At 39.8% G+C, this 18,068-nt stretch overlaps 2 long non-coding RNA genes across 2 annotated transcripts; one reads left to right on the top strand and one right to left on the bottom strand.

Annotated features, from left to right (window-relative positions):
• Positions 1-2,235: 2,235 nt before the first annotated feature.
• Positions 2,236-3,320, top strand: LOC145442411 (uncharacterized). The gene is made up of 2 exons (XR_013916063.1): positions 2,236-2,765; positions 3,022-3,320. It is a non-coding gene; the product is annotated as an uncharacterized LOC145442411 (long non-coding RNA).
• Positions 3,321-3,826: 506 nt separating this feature from the next.
• On the bottom strand, positions 3,827-5,588 carry LOC145442410 (uncharacterized). The gene is made up of 2 exons (XR_013916062.1): positions 5,160-5,588; positions 3,827-5,064 (listed from the first exon to the last, which is right to left on the bottom strand). It is a non-coding gene; the product is annotated as an uncharacterized LOC145442410 (long non-coding RNA).
• Between the last annotated feature and the right edge of the window lie 12,480 nt (positions 5,589-18,068).

Here is an 18,068-nt window from a genome sequence, read left to right as displayed (position 1 = left end):
GTAGAAAAAGATCTCGAGTAAATTATTGACTGAAACAAAGCAGATTCGGAAAACCAGAAAGTTTTCAGTTTTTCCAAATTAGATTAGAATTAATATTATAGTTTGAGTTTTTTCCAAATTAGATTACACTTAATTCACAAAAACCCGTAAATTGAATAACATAAATTCAATTCGTATCAAATAAGAATTGATACTCATAAGCACAAGAAAGGCTAATGTATGTACAATGTACATCAAGCTTGAGTCGTTTCACACTATACAGTTTTCATGTCGCATTTTCAGGAAAACCGAAATTAAATTGAGAGCACAGGAGTGTTTCACAAATAATCTAGTGGTCCAAGTCTGCTTGGGAGTGACTCAGTCAGATTATAAACAGTGGGGGAGGAGAATATTACAACAAAGTTGCAAACGAGTGTATCAGTCCTCTCAATGTCATCATATCATTGCATAAAACAACAAAAATCAATAATCTTTCATACACTAGCTTTAGCTTGCTTGTGAGCTTTAGATTGTAGATGCAGATTCAATTTGCCAGCGTGTTCAATGACGACGTTACAAGTCGAACAGTAATACTGCCCGCTCGGAGTCATGCTGTTCGCGAAATTTCCCGGCAAATTAGGCTTCAGATTAATCGACGACGTCCCAGGTGCGGCCAGTGTATCCGCAACTTGCTGATACGTAGGTACAGCTTGCTGCACGACAGAATGAGTAGCTACAACTGAGTTTGTAGCTACCGACTGTGTGCCGTAACCGTAATTTGTCAGCGAGTAAGTAGGTATTGTTTTAGCTTGCATTCCTAAGGTACCACCGCTGATAAATCTTGTCGGAGCGAATGGTTTACGGTGTGGCTTATGGCCGCGTTGGACTATTCGAATACGTTTCGCGTGCGATTTTCCCGAGTAATGCTGCGAAGCATTTGGTAACGATGTCATCCTAACTGAGCATAATCTGCAAAAATGGATTGTGTTGACAGTCCTATCTCCCGTGTCTTTTCCCCATTGGGTACATTCGGGTGTGTTGGTCGGTAATTCCGTGGATTCGTTCAATTTCGCTAAACTTAAGTTTACTGGCTTACTGCTGGTTGTGAATTTAGTAACGTTTTCATTGTGAGCAGACGTTTCCTTTTGCGAATTATCTTTGTTTTGATCCTTTGTCTCAGTTCCATTATCGGTAGCTGCGTTTGTACCGTTATTCTTGCCTTTTCTCTTGTGGTAAGGTTTGAATTTTTTGTTTCGAAAATTTTGCTTTTTCTTGCTTTTTTGAGGTGCTTGCTTCGGTTTTTGTGCGGGCAGTTGCTTTTCCAGTGTTTTGGCTTCTTGTTCTTCCGAAACCACGTCGCGGTAAGCGCTCTCCCACATTTGTTTAGCAGGAATACGCGGGCCAATCGCCACAGGCGGGGCGTCAACGTCCGTTTCCGATCCACCTTCCTTGTCATTATTTGTTGAAGAAGTCGATGCACTTTTTGCAGTAGAGTCATTACTCGATTGAGTTGACAGAAGTCTTTCTTGTGTTTTTTTAATAGTGTCATGAATAATCTGCTTAGTCCAATGGGTATGCGTAGGGCCGCGACTGTAAGGTAATCTGGGTATTCTGGAGTGCCTTGGTCGCGGGAAAGGACGCATAGAAGGCGGTAACATGCGATCTGGCATGTACGCCTGCGCGTACAGTCTTTCTTCCATGCACATGGCCTCTTGCTGGCGACGGGCCATTTCGTTGGCGTACCTGTGCCGCATCATGCGCTGCTGATGGAAATCTGGCGGGTATCCCATACGAGGCATTCCATATCCGTAACTGTTACCAAACATCTTGCTAAAACGAAGCTGCGATCAACGAGAAGTATTCTTCCACACCAACACTACACGTATGTTAATGCAAATGCAAATGCACCTGCAATATGATATACCACTGTGATGCTAATAGCACATCAGCAGAAATATGATGACCAGGTGAATCATTGTGAATGTACATGAACAACATGATTTTTTTCGGTCTATAAAATTTAGGAATAACTGGAATATGGGTTGCCAGATTTCAAAATCCTCCGAAAAACCGGTTGCCAGCTCTTAATATTTGGAGGTGGTCAACAAAAAGGATCCTGTTCCGGAAAATAGACATGCAAGTGCCCACATTTTAACCATAAAACCGAAAAATCATATCCACTCCTCTGCGGCCTCAAGGGCAGAACTACACCTTGCTACAAGTCGAAATGACTATCCCAACATTACCCCTAAACCACTGAGCTATATAAACACTGGAGTGCGTTACTCGCGATATTTGCGTGATCGATTGACCGCCATCTTTGGGTTAAGTTGATAGTTGCGCGTTAAGCTGGTAGTCAAGGCAGAAGTGGTTGGTTGATGTGACTGTTTTGATTACTCTTTGGCCTGGACATATCGATTTCAATGGTTCGGACAAGATAAGGTTATATATGTGTCACCGTATGTATTCATTTGCAAATATCTTCCTGATGTAGATTGCTAAACTTGTTGTATCCAGGTAAATAAACATATGCTTCTACTCAAAAATTCCTGCTGGCCTTGAGTGCTGTTTTCACAATTGCTGGGATAAGTCAAATGTCATGGCATTGATAATTCGATTTGGATGTGATACCGTTAATCCTAAGGGAGCTTGGTAATGTTGTCTTCTCTATCCCTACAGCTTCAGTTTCAGGTACTGTGTATGGCAATTTGATTTGGATAAGATGCCATTAATCCTAAGGGAGCTTGGTAATGCAGTCTTCTCTATACCTACAGCTTCAGTTTCAGGTACTGTGTATGGCAATTTGATTTGGATATGATGCCATTAATCCGGAGGGAGCTTGCTGATGTTGTCTTTTTACTCATTATAGCTTCAGTTTCATGTACTGCGTCCTCGAATTATTGTTGTTGCAAGCACACACTGTAATTTACTATTCTTTCAAATTTTGAAAACCAGCAAACAGGCACATCTCAAGTATAAATAATTACCAAGCTATATCAGATGATTGCAATGGATAATGTCAGTTTTGTTGTTATTTCCCAGGTACTGTATCTATAGGTAGTAAAAGCATCTATGGCTATGACCACCAGCTTCAAGTTATTACCGGAGACTGCCTCAGAATCACCCTGGCCTCGATTCGAAATCTTCTCACTACAATGGCGCTGATGTCAATGCTGTCGCTGCCAGCTACGTGGGGGCTATGAATACCACTGGCGGAGGAAGATTCAGCATCATGTGACATGACAAAGGCACAGCTACAATCAAATTTATACCATCTAATTGTTATTCTACTTATTCATTGTGTCAAAGTAGTCGAAATAAATCGTAGAAAGTGAAAGTGAGGATATGTGAGTTATGTGTAGCAATATGGGTTAGCGATTTCTGCAGAGGTTATCTAATGAGAGAAATAATATATTTATATCATTAAATGAGAGAAACAAAATGAATGCATGAGTCCTTGTTTAGATCGGGGTAGAATTGCCTAGTGCTCACTGAAATTGACGCTATGTTGGTTACAGCAATCTGCGCTCGGAGTTTATTATCATTATTGATTTGATCAGATCAATCATCGATGAAAAGATAGCAAGGTAACGCAACGACCTGAGGTAATCTACACCCACCTTTCCTTGCCTGCTGGATGAAGCATTCCTACCTGGTGCGTTTTCGGATCAACCATTTTTTCTGGGATCACGCAATTGCTGCCTACCTTTCTTCCCTACAAGACGATGCATTACAACCTGGCTTTCAATCAACTATTTCTGGGATCACATGAAATACCACGCTGTACTGTCTCGTACCCAAACTTTCGTTTTCAGAAACACTAGCTTCAGTCACGAGAAACGCAAGGTTTTGAATGATTTTTCTATTAAAATAAGTAACATAAAAAAATAAAAACAGAAATTAATCAATTGTTATTGACTTGACGTCACCCTCGACGTAATTGAGGGTGATCTGAAAGTAAAATGTGGGATAAGTAAGGGCTTAATATCTGCAAACGAGGTACAATAAACGAACCAATTCTGATCGTAATTGCAATTTAGTAGACCAAATTTGCTGACCACGCCATTCCAGCAAAGTACCCATTCTGCTAGGCAGTTTCTGATGAGTTGGAGCATTTGACAAGTATCTAAAATTACTTGGATTTGATGATTGGGTAAATATGGACCGGGAAAACTAGACTCAATGTTCCTGGACGATATGTTTGCCCGCAATGAGGAAAGCATAGCGGAGTGGCAGGAAAGCCCGTCGCATGTCAATGAAGCAACAGTTGCACCGGTTTCGCCATACCATATTTGCTTGTTCCGATCCTGTCAAACCATTAATGAAAAAGTATCCAAGCAGAATCTTCCAGGATGAATTGACGCAAACAGCCATAAAAACTAATACATCTTTTGCCAGTGGCAAAAAATCATCGTCCTCGCAGTCAGTACCCATGTCTACATATCCTCGATATCTTCTTCCATCCCAAAAAACCTGTTTGCGGATCGACATTTCATCCATCATTATGGAACATATTACAGGAGTTGTTGATGCCTCTACTTATCAACTGATAGCATAAAACGCAATACCAGTAAAGCCAGGCTCAGCGGGAAGTTTTCCATACCCGCACCTTATCACAGTCGGATGGGCAAGAGCGAGTTGAAAATTTTGACGCACAAAATTGTATGCCTTAGCAGAATAATACTGCAGCGTCATTGCAAAAATATTGCAGTTCTTTAGAGTATTTGACTCCTCTTCCACCAACTTGTAGCTTCATGGCTGTAACAGCTCACTTGGTAGACGTCTGAATTTGTGTGACATCACTTTTCCACACAAATCGCTGATCAAATTTTTTTTTTTTCAGAGATGCAATGACCTCATCCAGAGTTTTCACTTTTTTCCTCAGGCGGCATATGTCCTCATTTTGGCAGCTTGCAACCCCTTTTTAATTTGTACCACTCTACGGCGTTGCTGTTGAATGAGCTTTTGAGGAGAGGTACGTGCACAGTAACTATGGTCGTGGAGAACTGCTTCACCGGTTTGTGCTTTACAATAACGTTTCTTATCTTGAAGTGTTGCTGGTCTCGCTTGCCGTTTGTTGGAAGCCTGAAATTCACGAATTTCACATCAACAGAGGCTAGGGTAAGGGTATACTAATATAAACTTAACTTCAGAAGTAAATTTATAAATGTCTACTGTACCTTTGACCTCATATATTTCGGAAAGTTCAGAAATCTCGTTGGCACCGCATTCTCTCTCAAACGTATCAACTGGCCCACATGGTAAATGGCACTTTCCGGAAAATGATCGCAGCAGATAACTGACGATCTTGATGGAACCCAGTTTTTTCTAACCATCTTCCTTTCAGCGATTCATTAGTAGGAAACCTGCATTATACGGAGCATTGTATGAAGCAAATCACACTAAATAGTCAATTCTTTGTTACGAGCTATGATAAAAGCAGAAGGGACATAAAATAACTTGTCTGATAAAAGTATACATCTGCCACTTTTCACTCCATAGGCTATTGTATTCAAGATTGACGCAGCCTTCTAAAGCTAAAGCAGTTCAAAGGTAAACCTTAAAAAATATTTTTGAATGAATAAATTGACAGTTTCGCACAGAGCTATAAGGACTATATAGATGAACTCGACTATGGAATTTGCAAATTCCACAGTATTTGTTTAGCATCTGAAAAAGATATCCTGTTTTAACTATGCTGATGAAAACCCATAGGCCATTAATTGAGTCTTTTCCTTGTATTCCTACTCTTGCCTACATAGCATAAGCAAGAATTGAATACTAAACTGATTATTGGCCGAACTGCTTGTACTCGATCATGGACAAAATACGAACAGTGAGATGGACATTATTACAGATATTGATGATGAACATTACATAGAAGATATGGTGACACGGATTTCTGCTTGTAGTCTGGTCTGGTCATTTCATTCATATAGCTGCAACGAAATGTTCTGCTATCACTTTACCATGACCTGTTCATTACAACTGTGACTGATCTGGGCATGTCTGGCTGATATGCTTATTCTGTTATTTACTTACCGGTGAAAATTTCTGGGGTATCGACGCTTTACTATCGACTCATTCATCACTACTGCCGTTACTATTACTTCTTGCATACGACTCACTGGACATCTTCTTCCGCCTTTTACTACACCCATATAGGCACAGCAAAGGCTACCACTACCACCAGATAAACGTACTATCTTCGACATGTCGAATTACACAGAATATCAATATACTGACACGAGATATTGGGCTGAAACAAATCCTGAATGTTTGAATAATTAGCCATTCAAAGCTCTATACGCATACAATACTACAGAACCAATACGAATCAAATATATTCAAACACCGACCGCTTTTCCATAAGCCCCTGTACTAAATCGATTAACCGAGTACCCACAATGCATCTGCGCATGGGGATCACGCAAATTTGCTTAGCCGGAGATAGCAGTAGTTCGGGGCTTGCCCTAAACATATTTCAGCCAATGAAACACAATAGGGGACCCACCAGCATCCAATGAAACTGGATCATTTTCAGGAAATATATATACCAGTATTGATATTATAACGGAATTTCAAAAATCATTTTCACTACCCTGCGGCGTCAAAGGCGTAACTACATATTGCTACAAGTTGAGAGGAGTATCCCAACATTACCCAAAAAAATATTTCAGCCTTCGGAACACAATAGCGGACCCGCCAGCATCCAATGAAAATGGATCATTTTCAGGAAATAGATATACCAGTATTGATATTATAACGGAATTTCAAAAATCATTTTCTTTACTCTGCGGCGTCAAAGGCGTAACTACATATTGCTACAAGTTGAGAGGAGTATCCCAACATTACCCCCCAAAATATTCCAGCCTTCGGAACACAACAGGGGACCCACCAGCATCCAATAAAAATGGATCATTTTCAGGAAATAGATATACCAGTATTGATATTATAACGGAATTTCAAAAATAGTTTTCACTACCTTGCGGCGTCAAAGGCGTAACTACATCATGCTACAAGTTGAGAAGAGTATCCCAACATTACCCTAAAAAATATTTCAGCCTTCGGAACACAATAGGGGGCCCACCAGCATCCAATGAAAATGGATCATTTCCAGGAAATAGATATAACAATATTGATATTATAACGGAATTACAAACCTAATTTTCACTGCCCTGCAGCGTCAAAGGCGTAACTACATATTGCTACAAGTTGAGAAGAGTATCCCAACATTACCCCAAAAAATATTTCAGCCTTCGGAACACAATAGGGGGCCCACAAGCATCCAATGAAAATGGATCATTTCCAGGAAATAGATATACCAGTATTGATATTATAACGGAATTTCAAAAATCATTTTCTCTACTCTGCGGCGTCAAAGGCGTAACTACATATTGCTACAAGTTGAGAGGAGTATCCCAACATTACCCCAAAAAATATTTCAGCCTTCGGAACACAATAGGGGACCCACCAAAATCCAATGAAATGGGTCCTTTTTCAGGAAATAGACATGCCAGTATTGATATTATAACGGAATTACAAACCTAATTTTCACCGCCCTGCGGCGTCAAAGGCGTAACTACATTATGCTACAAGTTGAGAAGAGTATTCCAACATTACCCCTAAAAGTATTTCAGCTTTCGGAACACAATAGCGGGGGACCCACCAGAATCCGATGAAATGGGTCATTTTTCAGGAGAAAGACATGCCAGTATTGATATTATAACGGAATTATAAAAATCATTTTCACTACCCTGCGGCGTCAGAGGCGTAACTACATATTGCTACATGTTGAGAGGAGTATCCCAGCATTACCCCAAAAAATATTTCAGCAATCGGAACACAATAGGGGGCCCACCAGCATCCAATGAAAATGGATCATTTCCAGGAAATATATATACCAGTATTGATATTATAACGGAATTTCAAAAATCATTTTCACTACCCTGCGGCGTCAAAGGCGTAACTACATATTGCTACAAGTTGAGAGGAGTATTCCAACATTACCCCAAAAAATATTTCAGCCTTCGGAACACAATAGGGGACCCACCAGAATCCAATGAAATTGGTCATTTTCAGAAAAAAAAAACATACCAGTATTGATATTATAACGGAAATACAAACCTAATTTTCACTGCCCTGCGGCGTCAAAGGCGTAACTACATATTGCTACAAGTTGAGAAGAGTATCCCAATATTACCCCAAAAAATATTTCAGCCTTCGGAACACAATAGGGGGCCCACAAGCATCCAATGAAAATGGATCATTTCCAGGAAATAGATATACCAGTATTGATATTATAACGGAACTTCAAAAATCATTTTCACTACCTTGCGGCGTCAAAGGCGTAACTACATTATGCTACAAGTTGAGAAGAGTATCCCAACATTACCCTAAAAAATATTTCAGCCTTCGGAACACAATAGGGGGCCCACCAGCATCCAATGAAAATGGATCATTTCCAGGAAATAGATATACCAGTATTGATATTATAACGGAATTACAAACCTAATTTTCACTGCCCTGCGGCGTCAAAGGCGTAACTACATATTGCTACAAGTTGAGAAGAGTATCCCAACATTACCCCAAAAAATATTTCAGCCTTCGGAACACAATAGGGGGCCCACAAGCATCCAATGAAAATGGATCATTTCCAGGAAATAGATATACCAGTATTGATATTATAACGGAATTTCAAAAATCATTTTCTCTACTTTGCGGCGTCAAAGGCGTAACTACATTATGCTACAACTTGAGAAGAGTATCCCAACATTACCCCTAAAAGTATTTCAGCTTTCGGAACACAATAGGGGACCCACCAGAATCCGATGAAATGGGTCATTTTTCTGGAGAAAGACATACCAGTATTGATATTATAACGGAATTATAAAAATCATTTTCACTACCCTGCGGCGTCAAAGGCGTAACTACATATTGCTACATCTTGAGAGGAGTATCCCAACATTACCCCTAAAAGTATTTCAGCTTTCGGAACACAATAGGGGACCCACCAGAATCCGATGAAATGGGTCATTTTTCAGGAAATAGATATACCAGTATTGATATTATAGCGGAATTTCAAAAATCATTTTCACTACCTTGCGACGTCAAAGGCGTAACTACATTATGCTACAAGTTGAGAAGAGTATCCCAACATTACCCTCAAAAATATTTCACCTTTCGGAACACAATATGGGACCCACCAGAATCCAAGGAAATGGGTCCTTTTTCAGGAAATAGATATACCAGTATTGATATTATAACGGAATTTCAAAAATCATTTTCACTACCCTGCGGCGTCAAAGGCGTAACTACATTATGCTACAACTTGAGAAGAGTATCCCAACATTACCCCTAAAAGTATTTCAGCTTTCGGAACACAATAGGGGACCCACCAGAATCCGATGAAATGGGTAATTTTTCAGTAAAAAAATAGATATACCAGTATTGATATTATAACGGAATTTCAAAAATCATTTTCACTACCTTGCGGCGTCAAAGGCGTAACTACATTATGCTACAAGTTGAGAGGAGTATCCCAACATTACCCTCAAAAATATTTCAGCCTTCGGAACACAATATGGGACCCACTAGAATCCAAGGAAATGGGTCCTTTTTCAGGAAATGGATATACCAGTATTGATATTATAACGGAATTTCAAAAATCATTTTCACTACTCTGCGGCGTCAAAGGCGTAACTACATTATGCTACAACTTGAGAAGAGTAACCCAACATTACCCCTAAAAGTATTTCAGCTTTCGGAACACAATAGGGGACCCACCAGAATCCGATGAAATGGGTCATTTTTCAGGAAATAGATATACCAGTATTGATATTATAACGGAATTTCAAAAATCATTTTCACTACCCTGCGGCGTCAAAGGCGTAACTACATTATGCTACAACTTGAGAAGAGTATCCCAACATTACCCCTAAAAGTATTTCAGCTTTCGGAACACAATAGGGGACCCACCAGAATCCGATGAAATGGGTAATTTTTCAGTAAAAAAATAGATATACCAGTATTGATATTATAACGGAATTTCAAAAATCATTTTCACTACCTTGCGGCGTCAAAGGCGTAACTACATTATGCTACAAGTTGAGAGGAGTATCCCAACATTACCCTCAAAAATATTTCAGCCTTCGGAACACAATATGGGACCCACTAGAATCCAAGGAAATGGGTCCTTTTTCAGGAAATAGATATACCAGTATTGATATTATAACGGAATTTCAAAAATCATTTTCACTACCCTGCGGCGTCAAAGGCGTAACTACATTATGCTACAACTTGAGAAGAGTATCCCAACATTACCCCTAAAAGTATTTCAGCTTTCGGAACACAATAGGGGACCCACCAGAATCCAATGAAATGGGTCGTTTTTCAGGAAACAGACATGCCAGTATTGATATTATAACGGAATTACAAACCTAATTTTCACTACTACATTTACCCCAAAAGTATTTCAGCCTTCGGAAGATAATAGGTTACCCACCTGAATCCAATGAAAATGGATCATTTTCAGGAAATAGACATGCTCGTACTGATAATATAACTGAAGTTAGAAACATCATATTCATATCCTTCCCCTGTGGCCTCACAGGCAGAACTACACTGTGCTACAGGTCGAAATGCCTATCCCAATCATAAACTTTTCCGAAAAAAAAACACGAATATTGTCGCGCCATGTCATGTTCTTTGATGTTCGACTAAAGTAAAATATTCACGTTCGATCGTAAATGCGAATGCGAACCAGGGTTAGAGTTCGGTCGCAAAAATATAGGTTGCAAGTAAAAATCGGCGATAACATACGGCCTGTCAGACGATTTCATTCGGCCCGCGAAGCAATTCTAAGTATAGATTGAAAAATGCCTGTATAATCCAGCACATTTCTTACAATTGTTGAGATTGTTAGTAAGAAATACTTCCAGTTAATAGTCCGTCAAGACAGTACATGTCGAGTGTGTTAATAGGCCACATTATAACCACCCGACGGCCATGGTTTCTAGTCAACATTAGAAGAAGGTCGCTGACATTGACACCCAATTCCGAGAATGCATGAAAATGCAAATTCACTTTACTGACAAAATCCTAGTTATTCACAGAAGCAAAAACGCTAAGCGAAACCGTTATATGCAGATTACATGGAAAACATATTACAGGGTCTCCATCCTCGAGAAAACCCCGAATCGGGATATAACTTTAATATGAAGCAAATTCCAACGACCGCGTTTACAGTAGTTAAATCTTTTGCATTCCTCACAACGCATAGTCTACGCTGGGGTGATGCCAATATATCACTAAAACGAAGGGCATAGAAATATGCCAACTCATATCATCGTTAGAGCAAATGTTGTATCGGTTTATAACTGTATTCAGCCGCCCAATCATCGTATTATGATCAATTCCACTGTTTGCGAATAAGGTACAGCTAGAACAGAACGTCTATGATTCGTTATATAATGCAATATATTATTTTGTACATGGGCTGGTAATAAAGTCTTCAAATGAAAAGCAAGAGCATGAATTTGATGAATTTTAGGGCGGCCCGCGAGCGATCTGAAGTGTTGAATCCAACCCGCGACGCTAGTTGACACCTCTGGCATACACGATCGCAAGCAGTATTCCCCCGTTCACAATCATTCGCAAGCGATTTCGTCGCCACTCTTTTAATCAAGGCATGAAATTCGACAATGTGTTACTGTGTACGTCAATGTACCCGAGTCATCAGTCATTAATGACACCCAGCTAACGCAGAAGTAGTAATATTGCATTGCAGACACCCCAAGGTTGTTTCTACTTTACGTAAAGTGGAAAAAGAAGGTGCGAAAAGCATCAAAATGGCTCTAAGTTGGAGAAAAGAGGTTAAAATTGGATGGGTCAATTTGCTACTCGGCTATCAACACCCCTTAAATCCCCATAAACTGGAATTTGTAATTCTTACTTTTTGTCGATCAAATTCTTCATCCTTTTCTCTTTTCTTCGCCATTGCATTTTCGCGTGTCACGTATAATTCCTTTACAGGGATGTCACCTGAATTTTGCCAACTCCTGAACTATGTACTAAATGGAGAATAGGAAATATTGACGCGAATCACCAAAATAGCTCTCGTATATAGATATAGCCGAAGCGCCAGGTTTCAAAGGTAGGTTTACTCGAAACTTTCAACATTAATTATAGCCTATCTGCACTACAGAGATATTAGTACTATGATGAAACATTAAATTTGAAGAAACCTAGGAGTTATGTGGCGTCTCCTCAACCTGACCATAATTCCTGTATTTGCGACCACATGTCGAGGGACCGTACTGAGTCAATCACGTAACGTTCGCCCGTACATCAGCGGGATCGGGACACGACGAAACGAGAGAATCTGTATGATACGTAACTAACTACGTTGCTAAAAACTTTGCAAGTATTTGTGAACGATGTATCTACGAGTGATTATGGCTTGCCAGCAAATGGGGTAATGTTGGGATACTCTTCTCAACTTGTAGCATAATGTAGTTACGCCTTTGACGCCGCAAGGTAGTGAAAATGATTTTTGAAATTCCGTTATAATATCAATACTGGTATATCTATTTCCTGGAAATGACCCATTTCATCGGATTCTGGTGGGTCTCCAATTGTGTTCCGAAGGCTGAAATACTTTTAGGGGTAATGTTGGGTTACTCTTCTCAAGTTGTAGCATAATGTAGTTACGCCTTTGACGCCGCAGGGTAGTGAAAATGATTTTTGAAATTCCGTTATAATATCAATACTGCTATATCTATTTCCTTGAAATGATCCATTTTCATTGGATGCTGGTGGGCCCCCTATTGTGTTCCGAAGGCTGAAATATTTTTTGGGGTAATGTTGGGATACTCTTCTCAAGTTGTAGCATAATGTAGTTACGCCTTTGACGCCGCAGGGTAGTGAAAATGATTTTTGAAATTCCGTTATAATATCAATACTGGTATATCTATTTCCTGGAAATGATCCATTTCATCGGATTCTGGTGGGTCTCCAATTGTGTTCCGAAGGCTGAAATACTTTTAGGGGTAATGTTGGGTTACTCTTCTCAAGTTGTAGCATAATGTAGTTACGCCTTTGACGCCGCAGGGTAGTGAAAATGATTTTTGAAATTCCGTTATAATATCAATACTGGTATATCTATTTCCTGAAAAAGGACCCATTTCCTTGGATTCTGGTGGGTCCCATATTGTGTTCCGAAGGCTGAAATATTTTTTGGGGTAATGTTGGGATACTCTTCTCAACTTGTAGCAATATGTAGTTACGCCTTTGACGACGCAGGGCAGTGAAAATTAGGTTTGTAATTCCGTTATAATATCAATACTGGTATATCTATTACCTGGAAATGATCCATTTCATCGGATGCTGGTCGGCCCCCTATTGTGTTCCGAAGGCTGAAATATGTTTTGGGGTAATGTTGGGATACTCTTCTCAACTTGTAGCATAATGTAGTTACGCCTTTGACGCCGCAGGGTAGTGAAAATGATTTTTGAAATTCCGTTATAATATCAATACTGGTATATCTATTTCCTGAAAAAGGACCCATTTCCTTGGATTCTGGTGGGTCCCATATTGTGTTCCGAAGGCTGAAATATTTTTTGGGGTAATGTTGGGATACTCTTCTCAACTTGTAGCAATATGTAGTTACGCCTTTGACGACGCAGGGCAGTGAAAATTAGGTTTGTAATTCCGTTATAATATCAATACTGGTATATCTATTACCTGGAAATGATCCATTTCATCGGATGCTGGTCGGCCCCCTATTGTGTTCCGAAGGCTGAAATATGTTTTGGGGTAATGTTGGGATACTCTTCTCAACTTGTAGCATAATGTAGTTACGCCTTTGACGCCGCAGGGCAGTGAAAATTAGGTTTGTAATTCCGTTAAAATATCAATACTGGTATATCTATTTCCTGGAAATGATCCATTTCATCGGACTCTGGTGGGTCTCCAATTGTGTTCCGAAGGCTGAAATACTTTTAGGGGTAATGTTGGGTTACTCTTCTCAAGTTTTAGCATAATGTAGTTACGCCTTTGACGCCGCAGGGTAGTGAAAATGATTTTTGAAATTCCGTTATAATATCAATACTGGTATATCTATTTCCTGAAAAAGGACCCATTTCCTTGGATTCTGGTGGGTCCCATATTGTGTTCCGAAGGCTGAAATATTTTTTGGGATAATGTTAGGATACTCTTCTCAACTTGTAGCAATATGTAGTTACGCCTTTGACGCCGCAGGGCAGTGAAAATTAGGTTTGTAATTCCGTTATAATATCAATACTGGTATATCTATTTCCTGGAAATGATCCATTTCATCGGATGCTGGTCGGCCCCCTATTGTGTTCCGAAGGCTGAAATATGTTTTGGGGTAATGTTGGGATACTCTTCTCAACTTGTAGCATAATGTAGTTACGCCTCTGACGCCGCAGGGCAGTGAAAATTAGGTTTGTAATTCCGTTAAAATATCAATACTGGTATATCTATTTCCTGGAAATGATCCATTTCATCGGATTCTGGTGGGTCTCCAATTGTGTTCCGAAGGCTGAAATACTTTTAGGGGTAATGTTGGGTTACTCTTCTCAAGTTGTAGCATAATGTAGTTACGCCTTTGACGCCGCAGGTTAGTGAAAATGATTTTTGAAATTCCGATATAATATCAATACTGGTATATCTATTTCCTGAAAAAGGACCCATTTCCTTGGATTCTGGTGGGTCCCATATTGTGTTCCGAAGGCTGAAATATTTTTGAGGGTAATGTTGGGATACTCCTCTCAACTTGTAGCATAATGTAGTTACGCCTTTGACGCCGCAAAGTAGTGAAAATGATTTTTGAAATTCCGTTATAATATTAATACTAGTATGTCTATTTCCTGAAAAATGACCCATTTCATCGGATTCTGGTGGTTCTCCAATTGTGTTCCGAAAACTGAAATACTTTTAGGGGTAATGTTGGGATACTCCTCTCAACTTGTAGCATAATGTAGTTACGCCTTTGACGCCGCAGGGTAGTGAAAATAATTTTTGAAATTCCGTTATAATATCAATACTGGTATATCTATTTCCTGGAAATGATCCATTTTCATTGGATGCTTGTGGGCCCCCTATTGTGTTCCGAAGGCTGAAATATTTTTTGGGGTAATATTGGGATACTCTTCTCAACTTGTAGCAATATGTAGTTACGCCTTTGACGCCGCAGGGCAGTGAAAATTAGGTTTGTAATTCCGTTATAATATCAATACTGATATGTCTATTTTCTGAAAATGACCAATTTCATTGGATTCTGGTGGGTTCCCTATTGTGTTCCGAAGGCTGAAATATTTTTTGGGGTAATGTTGGGATACTCCTCTCAACTTGTAGCAATATGTAGTTACGCCTTTGACGCCGCAGGGTAGTGAAAATGATTTTTGAAATTCCGTTAAAATATCAATACTCGTATATCTATTTCCTGAAAAAGGACCCATTTCCTTGGATTCTGGAGGGTCCCATATTGTGTTCCGAAGGCTGAAATATTTTTGAGGGTAATATTGGGATACTCCTCTCAACTTGTAGCATAATGTAGTTACGCCTTTGACGCCGCAGGGTAGTGAAAATGATTTTTGAAATTCCGTTATAATATCAATACTGGTATATCTATTTCCTGAAAAAGGACCCATTTCCTTGGATTCTGGTGGGTCCCATATTGTGTTCCGAAGGCTGAAATATTTTCGAGGGTAATGTTGGGATACTCCTCTCAACTTGTAGCATAATGTAGTTACGCCTTTAACGCCGCAGGGTAGTGAAAATGATTTTTGAAATTCCGTTATAATATCAATACTCGTATATCTATTTCCTGAAAAAGGACCCATTTCCTTGGATTCTGGTGGGTCTCTTATTGTGTTCCGAAGACTTAAATATTTTGGGGGGCAATTTTGGGCTACTCCTCTCAACTTGTAGCAATATGTAGTTACGCCTTTGACGCGGCAAGGTAGTGAAAATGATTTTTGGAATTCCGTTATAGTATCAATACTGATATGTCAATTTCCTGAAAAATGGTCATTTTCATTGGATTATGGTGGGTCCCCTCTCGTGTTCCGAAGGCCTAAATATTTTTGGGGGTAATGTTGGGATACTCCTCTCAACTTGTAGCAATATGTAGTTACGCCTAGGACGCGGCAGGGTAGTGAAAATGATTTTTGAAATTTCGTTATAATATCAATACTGGTAAAGTGTATCTATCTGTAACCACCAATTAGTGCCTAATACCTGGCAACCGGTTTTTTCGAAGAATTTTGTGATCTGGCAACCCTTATCCCAGTTAATTCTAAATTTTACATACAGAAAATTCACATGATTTACAGGTACATTCACAATGATTCACCCGGTCATCATATTTCTGCCAATGTGCTATTAGCATCACAGTGGTTATGATATTGGGGTTCATATACATTAGTGTTGTCAGCGGTGTCGGCGATGTCAGCGATATCAACATATACCATATGCTCAGGAGATGTCATCATCATCATCATCATCGATTAATCATATATTTTAGAGATATCATATTATACTTTGGCGATGTCACGATATACTACTGCAGAGAGTTGAATAAGGTCGAGTTGACTTAAGTGATTGGAGAGTTTGGTGAGGCTGGGATTACGGATGGATTAGATCAGTGGGGTGAGTTATCCCCTTAGCACCTGAGAGACAGAGAGAGAGAGAGAGTCTTTAATTTCATCGAACCAAAATACATAACAAACGGCAGTGATGGTGGTACCATAGTGTCCTATATGGTGTCGACACAAGCAAATCGCACGGTTCAATGAAATTGTATCACGTCACAGTTTCCATTTGGCTACAGGCAATTTGACGGTGATTTTCGACCGACTTGCCGAGCATTAAATTTGATGAATCGGGTATCAATCGAAAGCTGACGCTGTACTGCTTGCGAAAATATAAATTTTATTCCACTCATGGCCCTGGAACCCCCACAATCTGCCCCAAATTATTCATTGTCGAGTGGATTGGCAGTGTGACGCAACAATGATGTCTGGCGAAACGAGAGACTAGCTCAAGAGCAAGGATGCGGCCGAGCGGCGAGAGTGGGATCAGCTGACGTCGCGGCAATAGCAATGTGCAACCGCGCCACAGAGAAACGCTGCGCTGTTGATACTTTTTCTATGCGTTTCGGTACAAGCGAGCACACACCAGCCTTTCCTTGACTTGTAAGGGTAGAACTGGGTCCACGGAATGTATTAGGGCCCTACCAATTTTCGCGCAATATCCTTCAGCTGATAGAGATATGTAGGCTGCGTCTAAGTAGTCTACATTGGATATGTCAGATTATTATGATATCGATTGCCTTAGCCTGCTTGTTGCGTAGGGCTCCAGAGATGCGTGGCGCTGTTGATACGTTTTCTATGCTCTTCGCTAAAAGCGAGCACACACCAGCCTTTCCTTGACTTGTAATGGTAGAACTGGGTCCACAGAATGTATTTGGTCCCTACCAATTTTCGCGCAATCCTTCAGCTGTTAGAGATATTTCTAGTAAGAAAAATATACTTTCAAGTAATAAGATTCACTCAAGACAGCAAATTTAGATAATGTAAATATATCATATTTTAGTAATACAACTACGGTGTTGAATTTTCACTATAGTCCCCATAAGCACCACGTCGGTGACCTTGCCAAATTCCGAGAAGGCGAAAAAGTGCAAACTTTGTTGGGCCGAATGGACAATGGACATTCGGTTATTCACGGATGCGAAAAAAATACTGCAAATCCGTTTTACGTAAGTTACATTAGGAATATATATACAGGCTACAGAATGAATATAATTCAAATATCTGTGATACCACTGTATTACTTTTGACGCAAAAGGTATCCCCGGCATTCAAAAAAACTATTTGGTGATTTAAAAATGCTAAACCAAATTCCAACGTCAACGTTTATAGTGATATCAGATATATTCCAGTGAAAAACAAAGGTATGAATTTGGTGGTAACATTTTGGAATCATTTGGCAGGTATGGCCCGCAAGCTTTCTAGTAACGGATTGAATCCGGACAGCGATACCAGTTTAATTCGATTCTCCTG

The sequence above is a fragment of the Botryllus schlosseri genome, chromosome 7, assembly GCF_051294905.1.
Source record: "Botryllus schlosseri isolate E-star chromosome 7, Bs_hap1, whole genome shotgun sequence".
NCBI lineage: Eukaryota > Metazoa > Chordata > Ascidiacea > Stolidobranchia > Styelidae > Botryllus > Botryllus schlosseri.
This window is presented reverse-complemented; position numbering and strand designations above follow the sequence as displayed.